Genomic DNA, 16,258 nt, shown 5'->3' on the forward strand with positions numbered 1-16,258 from the left:
AAACATCTTTCTACTCATCTCCCTTCATAATGACCCCGCTAATTAAGTCCCTAATAGTAGCCCCCTGCTTCAAAGTGGCACTGTGCCTTGTTTGGGGTGAAAATTGAATAAAAAATAAATATATATATATATATATATATATATATATATATATATATATATATATATATATATATAGGACTGTTTGAAATATCTATCGCACTTGCTATTCTCTATCTGTATAAATGGAAACCCAACGTTGTCCAGAATTGCATGAGGATCAGCAAATATTCCACCCTTCCATATCGTATTGTCATCGAAATCGGTGAAATTGCTCGTTTTTAATCAAATCGATAGATTCCCGGCTCTTTTTAGTGACTATTTCACCGTACTTTACCAAGAGGAAGCTTTGCATGCCTTTCTGTAGTGACTTAATTTTATTTAATTTTATTTAATTTATTTTCAGTTTAATATGTGTATTAAATGTGTATGTATGCCTGGGCATTTTTGTGGACTTGTGTGTCTATGTGTCTCTTCATATATGTATGTGTGTGTGTGTGCGTGTGTGTGTGTGTGTATGTGTCGGTTATATGTGTACGCAGTTGGCTTCGAAGACGAAGACCATTTGTTTCATATAAACTTCTAAATCTCAGCAAATATTGATCAGAATTTTACAAATATAGGCTCGTTAGAAAGGTTATGGCCTGAAGTGAGGAGTGAGTTATGTGACGTTAGTCCTTAAAGTCGCACATTAAGATGATCATCCATGATGCATAGCCTATATTTTGGCACATAAAATATTTCAATCATTGTTTTCCTTGTTTTGAATATGCATTACAAAATATTTAACATTTCCTCAAACCTAAAGCCTTGATAAAGGAAGACTAAAACTTTCTTCGATAGTTTCAAATGATCTAAAATAACAACAAAGGAGACTTGATTCCAAATATTTCTCATATATTATAACTTCCCTTATTAGCTTTCTTACATAAAGTACATAGTCTACATTGCACTGTAGAGAATCTACTGCTGATTTTATAAAGTTATCTGTAAATAATGGCTTGAATTAAAGTTTAAAATGCAAAGGTCAAGCACCATGTTTCAATTGTGCTCTAAACAGAAACATTCATTTCGAATGCGTCCCCCACTTATCAAAGAAGCAACTGCTGATTTTATAGAATTTTTTTACATAATTAATTGAATTAAAATTAAACTTAGAAGTCAAGTATCATGGTGTAATTGTGCTCTAGAAAGAAACGTTCATTTCGAATGATCCCCTGTTTTATAATGGAATCTGCAGTTGAATGTATGGTTTTTTCTTCCCTCGCGGTGGTAAAACTTCTCAAATGCGCTAATGATATTAGATTGTACAAAACTCTTATCTTTAATTAATTTTCGATACTTATCAAAGGTATTCCCCCCACAAAACATACGTAAGAACACACCCAGACACATCCACTGCCTTCATGTGAATCTTTTTTTTTTAAAAAGTCGCCCCGTCCGTTTCAAAGTGCGTTGGGAACGAACTCACACACACGCACACAGACTAATTTCTTTTTCTATAATAGAAAAGATAAAACCATGGGAATGGTATGAATTAATTCTCCTTCATATCTGTTAGGAAAGAATAGTTATTAGTTCAACAGTGATCTATATATATGTATAACAGTGAGGACGTGTGTGTGTGTGTGTGTGTGTGTGTGAGAGAGAGAGAGAGAGAGAGAGAGAGAACAATTCTCAACTGTATACTTAGTGATCTATATTCAGACATGTGGAAAACTTTTTAATCGGTTTTCATCCAAAAGAAAGTTCTGTTAAGGAGTCAAAATTGAAACACTGATACTTGAGGAGTATTTTTATCTGTTTATCAACTGTTTCACGCACGCGCATGCGTGAATCGTCCGCGTGACAAGTTCCCTATGTTAAGAAGAAGTAAGTTTGAAAACACTTTTTAAATGACGTGTCAAGTTGACCTAATGGTTATCGTACTTGACTCATTATCATAATGTTTTAGTTTTGATCTCAGCTCGAGTAATTTCTTTTTTACTTACTTTTGTGTTATGTTGATAAATCGACTATTATTCTCATCTTCGGTGTTATTAGCACTACGTTTCGGTCGTTGCAACCTGCGACTTTCTTCGGTGTTGAGAACATGCTTCTTTTCCTACTAAAGAAAATGAAGGTTGGTTCTACATTACAAGAACTCGAACCGTTTGTTTGAGAGTGGGTCCGTAGATCATAAAGAATATTCAATCTTCAGCGGTCACTAAGATGTTTGTTAAATGTTTTTCTATGGCTCAGTTTTTCGGGATATCTATACTAATTGTTAATACTATTATAAAAAAATGTGTTTTACGAAACAGAGGATGGATACCTATGCGTATTTTTTTTTAATAAAAAGGCGGGCAACTCTAAGTTTTTGTTATTGTGAAGTTACCTCCCTTGGGATGGGCTAATTTTATGTTTTCTTTTTCTATTATTTTTTTAATTAGAGGCGTCGAAATGCAACTTAGGTCTCTGCTGGGGTTACTGTAGAAGTGGACAGTTTAGAAAAACAAGGCCGATAGCCATTAGTCGCGTGCTCTCGTGTAATGAATGAATGCGTGAATGTAGGATTGACATAAAATTCTTAAAGATAAACTAGTTGGTTGGCTGGTTGTTTTTGTTTTACGGCATATCAACCCTTTTCGGGTTATTTAATGCCGAATCCAAAGATTTTGAAGAAAACATTTTTTAATAGAGTATATTTGTTGTTTTCACGCCGGTTTCTATTAAACCTATAGTTGGGACCCTAACAGGTACTACCACTCCGGGTCAGAGTGGACCTGGGAGCAATGGTAATTAAAGGGTGGCTCCACACTCCCCAAAGCCCACAAGCTGGAGCCTCACCACTGGATATAGTTTAAGGTCATATTCAGGACCCCCATTGAGAGACTTTTACCCTCTGCAGGGGGGCAGTCGGCGTATTCTAATGCCTCACCGACAGGGCCGAAAGATACACTAAAATGACCGAAAAATGGGCTGAAATAACTTAAATAAAGAAAAAGTAAATGACTTAGAATGACTTTAATGAACTTTAGGATGAATTGAATGACCTTAAGAATGACTTGAATACTTAAAAAATAACTGGAATCCTTCAAAAATAACTTGAATGATCTGGAGAATGACTTGAATGGCTTTGAGACTGACTGGGTGATCATTTTACATTAAATTAATACAGGAACGTGATCCCCCATTTTATATCACAAAGTTAGAAACATAAGTACAGCATGTAGTAAGAACAGATACTATACTTTGATCTTGGCCAAAAGGTCAAGAAAAACTTAAAAAGTTAAGAACAGCATCTATTAACAACAGATTTTGATCTTAACCAAAAAGGCAAAACACGAAAGTGTTACGGATAGACCGACCGACCGACCGATCGACTGACGGACCCACGGAGTGACTTATAGAGTCGCTTGCACGCGACTAAAAATATTCGCATGCACATGTCTCAGTTACTGTATGAATGAAAATATAATATTTATGCGTATTTTACGATAGGGCAACGCTGAGCGACATGCTAGTAGCGATATAATTTGATAATCATGTAGTTTCGAAATTATTTGTATTTTTGAAATTCAATTAACATTATATATAAATTCTTAATTGTTGCAATAATTTCAATTTATAAATTTATAATATTTTTTACTAGAATATATTGTCTTTTTCTTTTCTAGTTTTCACAACTAATCCTTTTACTTTTCTACGCTTAATCTTAACCATATTTTTTTTTATGCTTGCATTTTTCGATGTAATCCATGATTTTTACAGGCTTTGCTTTGAAATAATATTTGCTTCTTATGTTCAATATCACATGCACTGTCAACAATCCATACAAAATATTAGCTACGACTTAAATTGTAATAAATAAAAAATTAAATAAAGGACGTAGTTAAGTAAATAAACAGAAAGAAGGGACAAAAAGAGAGAAACAGAATGAACGGGCGACATCGTAAGCGAAATATTATCAGCCCTAACACTGCAATGAGCATCACTTTTGTTAACTCTCTATATATAACCCAAATAAGATGGCATGCGAGCGACATTCCCGCTGGGATTTATAAAGGTGTCGACGGCGAAAAAGTTACTATGTTAACTCAGTCAAAAGAAATCGTCTGTAAAAGGTCAATGTTGAAAAAGTTGCTATAATAACCAACAGCCAATCAGAAAAAAACGTATTTCACGTACTTTACTAATTCTGAGGACTTTTGAACACCAGCAATTTTATTATAACTTTTGTGTTAATGAATGAAAATTTTATTTCGAAATATAGCTGAGAAGCTGATCTATGAACTGTAAAATTGTTTGAAATTTAGTCACAAAATGAGTGAGCGGTGAAGCTTTAAAGCGGTTTTGAATGTATAAAACTAACACTTGACCATATATTCAAACACTACAGTGGTTAATATATATTGATAAAAAAATTAAAGCATTCCACTTAAAAAAAACAACATCATCAAATATATTATAGCTTCAGTCACTAGACAAAGACTATAGATTTTTACAAAGGTCTCTGCCTTTGTCTCGGAGCTGAGTGCTGTGTATCTATAAGTTATTGACTTACCACTGTTATTTTTAGAGGGAATGAGGAAAATGGGGGCATTAACATCTGTTATTGTTGTCATTTGTTGGGTACATTGTCAAAGAGAGCATTAATCTTGAGAGAATCGCTTTAACGGTCGAAAAGGAAAACCCCGGTATGAAGGACAGAAGTGACGTCTTTCGCGTTTCTGTTTCGCAGTATTTTTTTAAAATTCTATTATACATCCACGCATCTATAGTAAAGGCTTTGTCGGTTACTTACAAAACTACTGGGAACAAAAAGCATTTCTCATTGTTAAACTCAGTTTGAATGGTCGTATGGACTTGCATACCTTCTGTGCGTAAGTCATTCTGACACTCTTAAGAATAAAATAGCGTCTTTGGTCTGTCACGGTTAAGAGAAACATAGCGTTCAGCTGTTTGTCACGCTTAAGTTTTTAATATCCTTTCTGTTCTTCTGTAACAAATAAGTTGAATATATTATTTCCGTTAGTTTGTCATGCTTAAGTAAGATATATTATTTCTGCTTCTCTGTCATGTTTTAGTTACGTATATAATTTTTTGCTGGTATGTCATGGTTAAGTTATATATGTTATTTCTGCTGGTCTGCTATGCTTAAGTTGGATATATTATTGCGTTTGTCCGTCACACTTAAGATTCTCTACCTTTGTAAATCTAAACGCAAATTCTACGAATAAAGCTTATTTCTTATAACTGCCTGCTTGTGGAACACTGTTCCGCTGTCCTGCTTTCCATCCGACTACAGTATGGCAGCCTTCAAGTCCAAACAAGTAAACAAGTTCTTGTTAAACCATCCCCTTAATTAACCAAATCCTATCCAAAGTTACAATTTACGATTTCTACACTGCAACCTTACAGTCATTAACTCTTATCCTCGAGTGGCCTTCGGGCTTTGATAAGTGGTGATTCGCTTGTAAAATAGAAACTTGAATTTCAAAATAGTATTTTCATTCGTCTGCCATGTGTAAGGTTCAAATAGTTTTGCTATTGCCAAAACGCGCGCATTGAATAGACGTATCTTTAACTATATTTGTTTGTTTTTTTAGGTGTCAGATTTTTTTGGTGTGTGCGTGTATATGTGGGGGTAGCTAATGTATTATTCTTTTAAATTAAAAAGCCGTCCATACAGAATAACAAGGCGTCTTCCTTTTTCTGCCCTGGTAATTCGCAGGAGATGAGCTTCCAAGCAAAGAAAGCGTAAAGAAAACAACACCATTAAAAAAAACTACGCCGATTCCCATATTGTATTAAATTCTATACTAGGTCTACTTAGTAATTGGTTGTCACCAAGCATATATGCTGTTTCTTTGAGTCGTCTTACACTCCACCGTTCTTCTTTGTCCCTAATTTTTGCTTCATGCAATAATAGAAAATGGTTTTCCATTTCCCTCCAGATATGGTTAGTATACTCGATTTTTTCAATCTCTCCACGTACTACGGATTTTCGATGTTCTTCTAACCGTACTTAGATTGGACGACATGTTTCACTTTTGTATAGTTTCTGCATTTACATGGGATCTCATATACACAGCGTCCTGTTCGAAATTCCGTTCAAATTGCCGAGTTCGACAGAAACATCCCCCGAGTTCGACAAGATAAACCTGAAGAAGGTCGGATGCAAAACTCGTTCACCTTCCGAACTTTAAACAAAGATTTTCGGACTACATGATTACTGCTGGCTTGGAAAACCCATCTCAGGCTGCTTAGTGTGTAAACGACGGGTGATAAAATCCCTTTATTTCAACAAATATAAAAAAAATTTCTGTTGAATTTGTTTCTTTCCAAGTGCGACTTATTATTTCGAACCGTTAGAAAGGCTGTACTCTGTTACATAGCTAGACTGGACTACAACACAGACCGTATTATTTGCTAATATTGGGAGGAGCGTCATACGACGTAGTTCTAGTTTACCTGCCCTCTATTTTCTAAGCAACTAAATGTAAGTGTTATTTATCCGGTATAACGCCGATTAAGGAGGTACCAACTTCGTCGCTTTTAGTTTTTTAGCTGGAAAATATTGCAAATTACATTATTGATGCAGAGGACTGTGTAAAAATGTGGAAAACTTCTGCAGGACAACATGTTCTAAAGAAAACAAAAGAATAAAATAAACGGAAAGAACTAGTGAGCCATGAACTCTGCTTAACATAGGCTTACAGTTTTTGACATGGATTATAACATTCACATCCCAGAATCTACCACAGAAGTCGTTCTTTTATTGTTTGCTCCCTTTATTGCCAATTATATGAATATACATTTATATATTAAAAACTTAAACTTTGAAATATTATAAACTCACTGGTTTCGTCTACTTGCGGACGCTTCAACATTTAAATCCATTTAACTAATAGATAATACAAAAAAAAAAAGTTAAATCCATTTAACCAATAGATAATACAAGAAGACACTACTAAGAGAATTGAAAAAAATCCAGTCAATAGGAAATAGAAGACAAAATTAAATTATTAATGCTAACTAGCATGACTCGTGGACTGTCTACGGGTCTGGCTCACGATGTATTAATAGACCGTTACAAACACGTTTCAATTCTATTATTACTACAAGCGCCGGCTTAAGCTCAGCGAATATTAGGCGGATGGCGGCGATCAGGTTAGCTTTGGTGTTGTGGGAGGTCATGTGGGTAATGTTCTCGACGTATGACTAAACGAAGTAGTCCAACGGGTGCAGGTCGGGTAAAGAGGGGGCTGTGAGAGAAGGGAACAAAGTCGTAGCACTACTTTCTTAAGCTAAGCCTGTGTCTCTTTGAACTTATGAACCGGCGCCGAGTTCTGCTGTCATACACAGAATCTGCTAGCGGCCACCTGGTTGCATCAAGAGATCACGATATTCTTCAGAATATTCAGGTATCCTTTGGTGTTTAATTTCAAGCCGAGTTCGAAGCATTATTTTGTCCTCACTTGAAACCGCACCAAAGATCATAACCATGACCGGAAACTTCGTTCAGCTGTGCCTTCAAGAGTTACACCATCCGAATTTGCATTTTGAGTGTGCTAGGAATGGTTCAGATGTTATAACTTGGATAAGTAGAGAGCATGTGTTGTACAGTGGCGCATCTCCGATCTCGCTCGTTGTACATTGTTTCACTTTAAGACATGTTAGAAGGCTGCTATCGTTCTTGGGATTTGTACACAACTAGCCAACTAGTAGATGGTCTGAAAAAAAAATCGGTTTTCACCAAACAAAAATGGAATTATGTCGTCTTTTCTATGCACTAAATTGTCCTAGCTCCTGGCGGGCTGAATGTGTGATACTGAAACATCGACTGATGTGCGTGTTCGATCTCAACTCGATGCCAAATGAATTCAGTTATATTACATAGAAGAACATGGGGATCTCGGCTATTCCCCTCCCCCCCCCAAAAAAACATATTTATTGGTATTCTGAAATACTTACCAATTTTAATTAAACAGTAAAAAACACGGTCTTTAATCTTTCAAATATTGTAAGCGATCTTTTTTTATACAAGTGGAAAAATCCCCCTCCTCTGATTAAGAGCATGTTGTGCAATGGGGAAAATGGTGATCGTTAATTTTAATGCATCGGAAAACAAGCTTCTCTCTTACTACTTGATGACGCTCCATATTTACATAAGCTTCTTAGTCTGACCTTCACTCCTGATCTTAAATGAACTTATTCATCTCAGGCGACGCCAGTTTAAACAGATTTGCACTCATCAGTGGGTTGCTTTACTCTGTCGATTGATACACACAAGATTGTTTCATAGATCACCTGACACATATTAATCCTTTTTTTTTTTTACAAAGCAGTCACCATTTATCAAGGTCCAGAAGCCACTCGCGGATTAGGGTTATTGCGTGGACAGTAATCAATGAGATAGTATCGTAGTAATCGTTAGTATTGGAGATTTGATAAAGTGCCTTACTTAAGGGGGGCGGGTTATCAGGATGTTTTTATGTTGGACTTGTAGTTATCCAAGTTGTAGTCAGGTGGGAAACAGGCAAACGGAAGAGAATTCCACAGTCGTGCACTTCTAAGAAAGACGCTTTGTTCATGGAATCTACGTTTTGATTTAGGCACAGATAAAGTGTGGGGAAAAGTTTTAACAATAGTTTCAGCTAGACGGGTGTTTTTCGTAAAAGATTGGCGAGGGGGGCCAAGAGATTGGAGCTCAGACGAGCACTTGCCATGGAAGAAACGATAAAGCAAAGGCTGTGAAAGAGAGGTTGCAGGGAAGAGTAAAAGGCATCTCCCACTAAGCCACGAAGCCTATTTTTGAACTCTGTCAAGGCAGGATAGGTTGTTTTTAGCCGCTCCTATCCAGATGTGGCAACAGTACTCCATCCTTGGACGTACTTGGCTTTTATATAGATAGAGAATTGCATCAGCAATGAGATATCTTCTGGGGCAGTAATTTTTTTTGAATAACATTTAGACACAATTGATTATCTTTTTAATGTATCGATTGAATGAAGAATAAATGACTCGGTATTTATTTTACACAGGTTGAACCAGCTTCCTTCGAATGGATGTTGTTTGTAGGATAATCAAATTCAAAAGTGTTGTCCAGTATTGTGTAAGGAAAATGACGACGTAATGTTTTTAAAGTTCATGCAGAGAGATGTCGTAGTTCTCCTACATACAGCGATAGATCTTCTTAAATGTTCACGTATCTAAAACTGGTCAATTGATTGTGAAAATCAGAAAGAAATTTTTTGAAGCAGTGTCTAATTAGAATCTATTATCGATTTGGCAAATAAGTGGATAGTCTTTAATCCGTGGAGTTTCGAAGAAATACTTTCCTTCTCATCAGAGGGTAGGAATTAGCAAAATGCGGGATCGGATTTTGCATACAAAAGTATTTGATGAAACTGCAAGTAAGTCAAAGATCTTACTTGATAACAAAAAGTGAAGCACAGGGAATAGGGTAAAGAAAAACGTGATTTCACGTTAATGGATAGTATATATATATATATATATAGAGAGAGAGAGAGAGAGAGAGAGAGAGAAAGAAAGAGAGAAAGAGAGAGAGAGAAAAAGAGAGATAGAGAGAGAGAGAGTGGTGTAGTGGAACCATAAATTTGTCGCTCTAATAAAAACATCTCTACAACTTTATTTTAAACTTTTATTTAAAAAATCAATTCAGGTAACTTCATTATGTAGTAGATGTGAAATCTATTCAATATACGTGCCTTCAACCTCAATCACCCCCTTGGTACGGGTTTGTAACTAGGAGCATGCCTTTTTCAACGAGAGCGCGCCGAATATTAGGCGGATGGTTGTATATGGCTGGTTTTAGTGCTGTGGAACATCATGGCGGTGATATTCTCGGCGTATGACCAAACGTAGTAGTCAAGCAGGCTCAGATCGGGTGAGGAAGGGGTGCCAGTGAAAGAAGGATAAAAAGTCGTAGCTATCCTTTTGAAGCAAATCCTGTGTTTCTTTGAACTTGTGCGCCTAGGGCGAGTCCTGCTGCCATACGTCGGGTTGAGCAGCAACCCGATTGCATCAGGGGATCATCACATTTTCAGCACATCCAGGTACATCTCTCATCCGACTCTTTAACATTGTATCACTTTCAGACTTGAGAGATGTGTTTTGATAAAACGTCGTCTTGTGTTTGTGATTCTTACAAAAAGGTAAAGTGAATTGTTATTATATGTCTGTGTTATAAAATGTCGTGACATACGCATCTCATATCCACAATGTGAATCTACATCTCATATCTACACTAAGACTGTCTGAACACCATCTCCTCACTCCAAGAGTTTCTTCTTCTACACGTATAAGAAAGAACATTTTAATAAATATGAATATTCATAACACGAACAAAGAACGAACAAAGTCTCTCTCAACGACAAACTCTCAATAAGACTCTAAGACTGTCTCTTCATCCCTCCTAAGACTCTTACACTTCTTAACATGTAAACAAAAGAACATTCATCATCATAAGTATAATTAGAGACACGTCAAAATATAACACTAGTAGATGCTCTGCAACAAAGAAAGAAAACTGGTTTTGATCAAACGGAAATGGAATCATGCCGTCTTTTTCAAACAAATATTATCAATTATATTAAAACCTACTGACAATGATGTTCTATGCTTACACGGTCATCACGAAATATACACGCAGTAACATAAGTTTCGATGTATATCTTATCGCCTCTCACACATCTCACATTTGTTTTAGTGTAGCAGACAGAAAGTGTATCGTTACATACTTCCATTAACACACGTACATTTTCATATATATGCACACACACACACTCACGTGACACCCTGCACTAAAGATTTCCGAAAGGATGAAACACTAGTGCCTGTAGGTATTTAATTATTATAGTAAATAAATATGTCAGTCCCTTTAAGAAACTCGTTTCTTATCGTTGAGCATTTTCAGTTGTATTACGTCGGTCAATTTAGCTCTTATTCATAGATCATCGTATAACGATTAGATCACTCTGACTGATGTAAAAATATTTAAAAATAAAATGTTTAAATTAAACGTTATTTTATGCGGTTAATGGTAGCCGAATGAATACGGTCTTTGCTAATCGAGCCAGAGATGACTTGTGTTACCGGGTCCGAATCTATCGACTGGTGTTAATCGTGACATCCTGCACAGAAGTTTCCCGAAAGGATGAAATACTAATGTCTGTAGGTATTTTATTATTATTGTAAATAAATAAATATATATTTATTTTATATACTAACAAGCCGCCAGGTCTTGCCCAGTCGTAAAAAAATATTTAATTCATGCAGATTTCGTATTTATTTTTATAGAGTCAATTCTCTCTTTGTTATTATATTGTGCTCAACATATAGTACTGATTTACAAAGAAAACAAATATATGATTTGGGTGCAAAAACCTAAAACACTGAGTTCGATTAAACCAGCTTGCCACGATCTTTGAAAATTTTTTTCGAACCTACTTATTATTATTTTAAAGACGCTGTCATGTGAACGATTCGCTCATGCGTAGCCGTGAAACAGTTCGCAAACAGATAAAAATGTAATGACTCCCAAGTACTAACGCTAAAATTCTTACCCATTAACCACCCTTTTTTCCGGATGAAACCGATAAAAAGTTTTCCAAATGTCTGAATACCCTATATATCAAATGTCAAGTTAGTAGGTAAAAATATAGGTTGTTCTCACATACACATACATTCTCTCTCTCTCACACACACACACACAAACACACACTTATATATATATATATATATATATATATATATAAGAGCAAGTAGTTAATAAAACATGTTGAGAACACTTTGAAAAAAAGGTAAAAACATATTTAATTTGAAAAGGAAACACTAATTATGTAGATAATCCGCGGAGTTTCGAAGAAATACTTTCTTTCTCCTCAGAGGGTAGGATTTAGCAAAATGCGGGATCGGATTTTGCTTGCAAAATATTTAATGAATCTACAACAAGTCATAGATCTTACTTGATAACAAAAGTGAAGCAGAGGGAATAGGGTAAAGAAAAAAGTGATTTCACGTGATACACACATATACACACATACACACACATAATATATATATATATATTGTGTAAGGCACTTAATATAATTCGCAAGTCCAATACTTACCGGTTCTGCTGTCTTACATATGTTTATTGATGGAGAAAAGGAAATATCTCACCCGTGTCTATGATATTCTATGATATATGAGAAAGCCCATTAATTACATAACCATTCAATTGCAGAAAACGAGGTAAGAGTTTGGATGAGTTTGAGGTAGAGGTTTTATTAAGTGCATGATGGAAGGGGATGGAACGGGGGGCGGTTTAAATTAACCTTCATCTGCAAGAAAAAAAGAAAAGAAAAAAGAAAAAAAAATGCTATCTATTAAGCGATCTTCTTTGTTGACGAGGCGCAGAGTACGAGTTGAGTGACGGCTGTTTACTTGATGTTCATCTGTGGACACACGCGGCGGAGGGAATGGACTCTACGCGAGGAAAACTGTTGATATTCACCGCTCAAGGCTACATGCATCCTAAGATTAATATCGCTCGCCCGGCTCGTCGATTATATATATATATATATATATATATATATATATATATATATATATATATATATATATATATGAGCGTTTCCTCTAAATGTAAGTCATTTATGTCTCTAAGTATGGTTTAAAAAGTGTGTTCTTTTTTCTAATCATCTTTTAAACTAGACTATTTTAAATACTAGCATACACACACGCATACACACGCACACACAAACATATATATATATACACATATAAATATATGTGTGTGCATGTGTGTGTGCGTGTGTGTGTGCGTGTGTAGAAATGGCGATTTATGCGTTTCTTCTAAATTTTATACAGACGTGGCTTATTGTATTATTCATGTTCATGTGGGAAAATTTTCAATTATATTTCACCTGTTTTATACGAATCCTTTAATTTATGAATCTCGATTTAACTAGCGAGCATATACAAATAAATGCCAAAAAGTGTATGTTTCGAATTACAAGATGTTGTCCATCTTGCCGTTTATTACTTTCAGCATGTTAAAATTGAAAGAAACTGTTTCGTAGTGCAAAACCTTACGTGTAAACATAATGTCAATTTTTGAATTTATTCCGCCCGACCTCATCAGAAGAATAGGAACTCATAAATTTTAAAAGAAAATAAAGGAATATGGGTATGATTACAACATCTGAAAATGAGAAGAAAAGTTGCAATCGTGTTTATTTTAGTAACGCCTAGTTAGAATAATATATATATATATATATATATATATTTCAGCGATTTCAGCCGAGGCTATTTACCGGAAATACTTCCGCTTTATATTTAATCTGCTTTCATTATTCCGATTATTCAGTGACATTTCATATCGATAAGTATACCATTAATCCTGTTTTGTTTTTATAGAAAAATGGCATAATTTTTATTTCTTTCCTGTATTTTCCTTACATGTTCTTCCCTGGCATAACAAAATAATAATAATAATAATAATAATAATAATAATAATAATAATAATAATAATAATAATAAATACTCGACGGGATTCGGCAATATATATACACCAGTTTGTTGTTTAAATAGTTGCAACAAAAAAAAAAATGCACAAAAAAGTTAGTTTCACTTTTTCTAAACTATAAAATAATACTTTAACAAGAAAGTTGCTTGTTAATTTTTACGACTTGCTCCAGCGAATTATAAACACCCTCCCTATGTTAAAAATGGCTTTCTGATTAAACACCCCCCAAACCTCGAAAGTCGTTCTTAACATGGGGAGGTTGGGGGGATTTATTCCGAAAGCCGTTTTTAACATGGGGATGTTGGGGTATTTACAAGTCGTAAAATTAACGTCGGTGCTATTATTTATCACCAGAAATTACTTAAAATTTATTTATTTGACAAAAAAATTGACATTTTCTACAAACATTTAATAAGAAATAAAAATAAACGGTAGGTTTTTTTCTATTGATGTTTTGTTTCTACATTTAAAATTTTACTTTATAATTTCTTTCACATCGCTTTGTTATTATTACATCGGCAATGCTCGGATTTATCCGGCTGTTGACGTCATGCACCGGTGAAAGCTGAACGCTGAGAAAATAATTACACGACACTTAAAATTTAAGTCATTGTGGATTTATTCAAGCATTCATTTGGAAAATAAATATTTAAAATAAAGTTGCGCTTATGCACTTATGGTACCGTGCTATGTTTTAAAATAGTATTTTCGCGTTGAATTCAAGTTTTACAATATATTTTTATTTATTAAATTGGTAGGTCAAAGTACAGATAACCCAGTCGGTTTCTAATGTGTGGAAAATCTAGCTCCCGAAAAAAAAAAGGGTACTCTGAAGAGTTAAAAAATTTTTTTAATTGCCTCAGTCTCGAACGATTTCTCCTCTACTGATCGACGAAAAACCCGTGAAGTGTGGTTCAACTCTGTTTCTCCCCCCCCTCTCCGTGTTCCTCTCTTAATATCTCTCTCCATCCATCTCGCCCTTTCTTTCTCTCTATATCACCCTCTCCATCTCTCTTTGAACCCCTTTCTCTCTTTAACTCCCTCTTTCTGTCCCCTTCTCTCCTTTCCTCTGTCTTGCTCCCTCTCTGTTTCTAACTCCTCAGTCTCTCTCTGTCTATCTCTCAATCCCATTATCTCTCTCTATCTCCTCTTTCTCTATTTCCCTCTGACTTTCTGTCTATATATCTTCCTCTCCATCTGACCATGTCTAATCCCTCATCCTATTTTAGTTTCCTAAATTAATTACAGTGAATAAGGCATTGTCAAAACATAAAGTTATTTAGAAATTACTGCTACCTTGAACGGCACCAGGAGTAACTGGTAAAACCTTTCTATGGAATAGGCTTAGTCCTTGCTGTATGCAGAGTACATGTGACCTTGCTACCAAGTAGAACTACTTATTCTACTTTTAAACTACTATTAAACATTCAATTTTTCAATAATCTCATGCAAACATTGTTTCGGATGAATGCACAATGGCACGCAAAAAATCACTTGAGGCTCTTAGTCGAATCTTGTAAGATTTACGTGGTAATGTTGGACCATTTGGGAATGCAACAATATTGCTTGCAGGATATTTCAGGCAAATGTTACCTGCAATTCATCACATTTTCAGCACACCCAGGTACATCTCCTTTTGGGGTTAAAATTCAGATAACAGCGAGGTACAGCTTTTAAACTAAATAAACGGAGGTTGGTTAAATATTTTAAACAATTTCGTAAGGTTAAATTTAAAGAATACGGGAAAACAAACATTGCTAGAATTTATTTTATAAATTTATCATCGTCAATAATCGTCAGAATGGAATATGTAGTTTACTTTTCGTATATTTTCATAACCTACAGCCTACTTCTACTATTGGAGAAAAATTATACATAAAAGATTATAGCTCCTTAAATGTTTTTTTTTCAATTATATTTCACCATTTATTCACACAAAGCCTTCATTTATGACGCTCAATGTGATTATGGGGTATATATCGATAAAATGACAATAATCTATATACCAAATTTCATGATATTGACCACCTTCCAATTTATTTCTTTAATTATGTTGACATTACACATTTTTGGAATCAAAAGATTGATTGATTGATATAATAATTATATAGATGATTTTTAGCTACAGCATAGTTGCTGTCAAAAATTTTGAATGTCAACGTACGTAAAAGAATAAATTGTAAGATGGTCAACATTGGAAAATTTTGAATATAGCCTTTTGTCATTCATATATATATATATATATATATATATATATATATATATATATAAGCGAATGTGTGTGTGTGTCTGTCTGTGTGTCTTTGTACATTTTCTTTCGCAATAACTCTGTTAATTTTTAGTCTACGGACTTGAAATTTGATTTGCAGGGTACTGAGATTTGGGAAAATCTATGTGGTCGGGTTTCGGTCAGAAATGTGGCTGTTAAGCGGTCAAAGTTCAACGATTTGACCTTTGAGAACTCTACTAAACTCCTCAGACAATTTGGGGTCTAAAAACTTGAAATTTTAGATATACGTTCCTTGGACATGGATCTAACTTAATAACTCGATTGAGTCCAAAACAATATAAATTTTAAGGGGTCATAATAGGGGTCAAAGTTAACAAAATTGACCTATTTATTTATTTATTTTTTTTTTTTGCTCAGCATACACCTCAAAACACCCGGGCAACGCCGGGCACCCATGCTAGTATATATAT

The sequence above is a fragment of the Euprymna scolopes genome, chromosome 15 (genome assembly GCF_053919585.1).
Source record: "Euprymna scolopes isolate OS-2025 chromosome 15, ASM5391958v1, whole genome shotgun sequence".
Lineage (NCBI taxonomy): Eukaryota > Metazoa > Mollusca > Cephalopoda > Sepiida > Sepiolidae > Euprymna > Euprymna scolopes.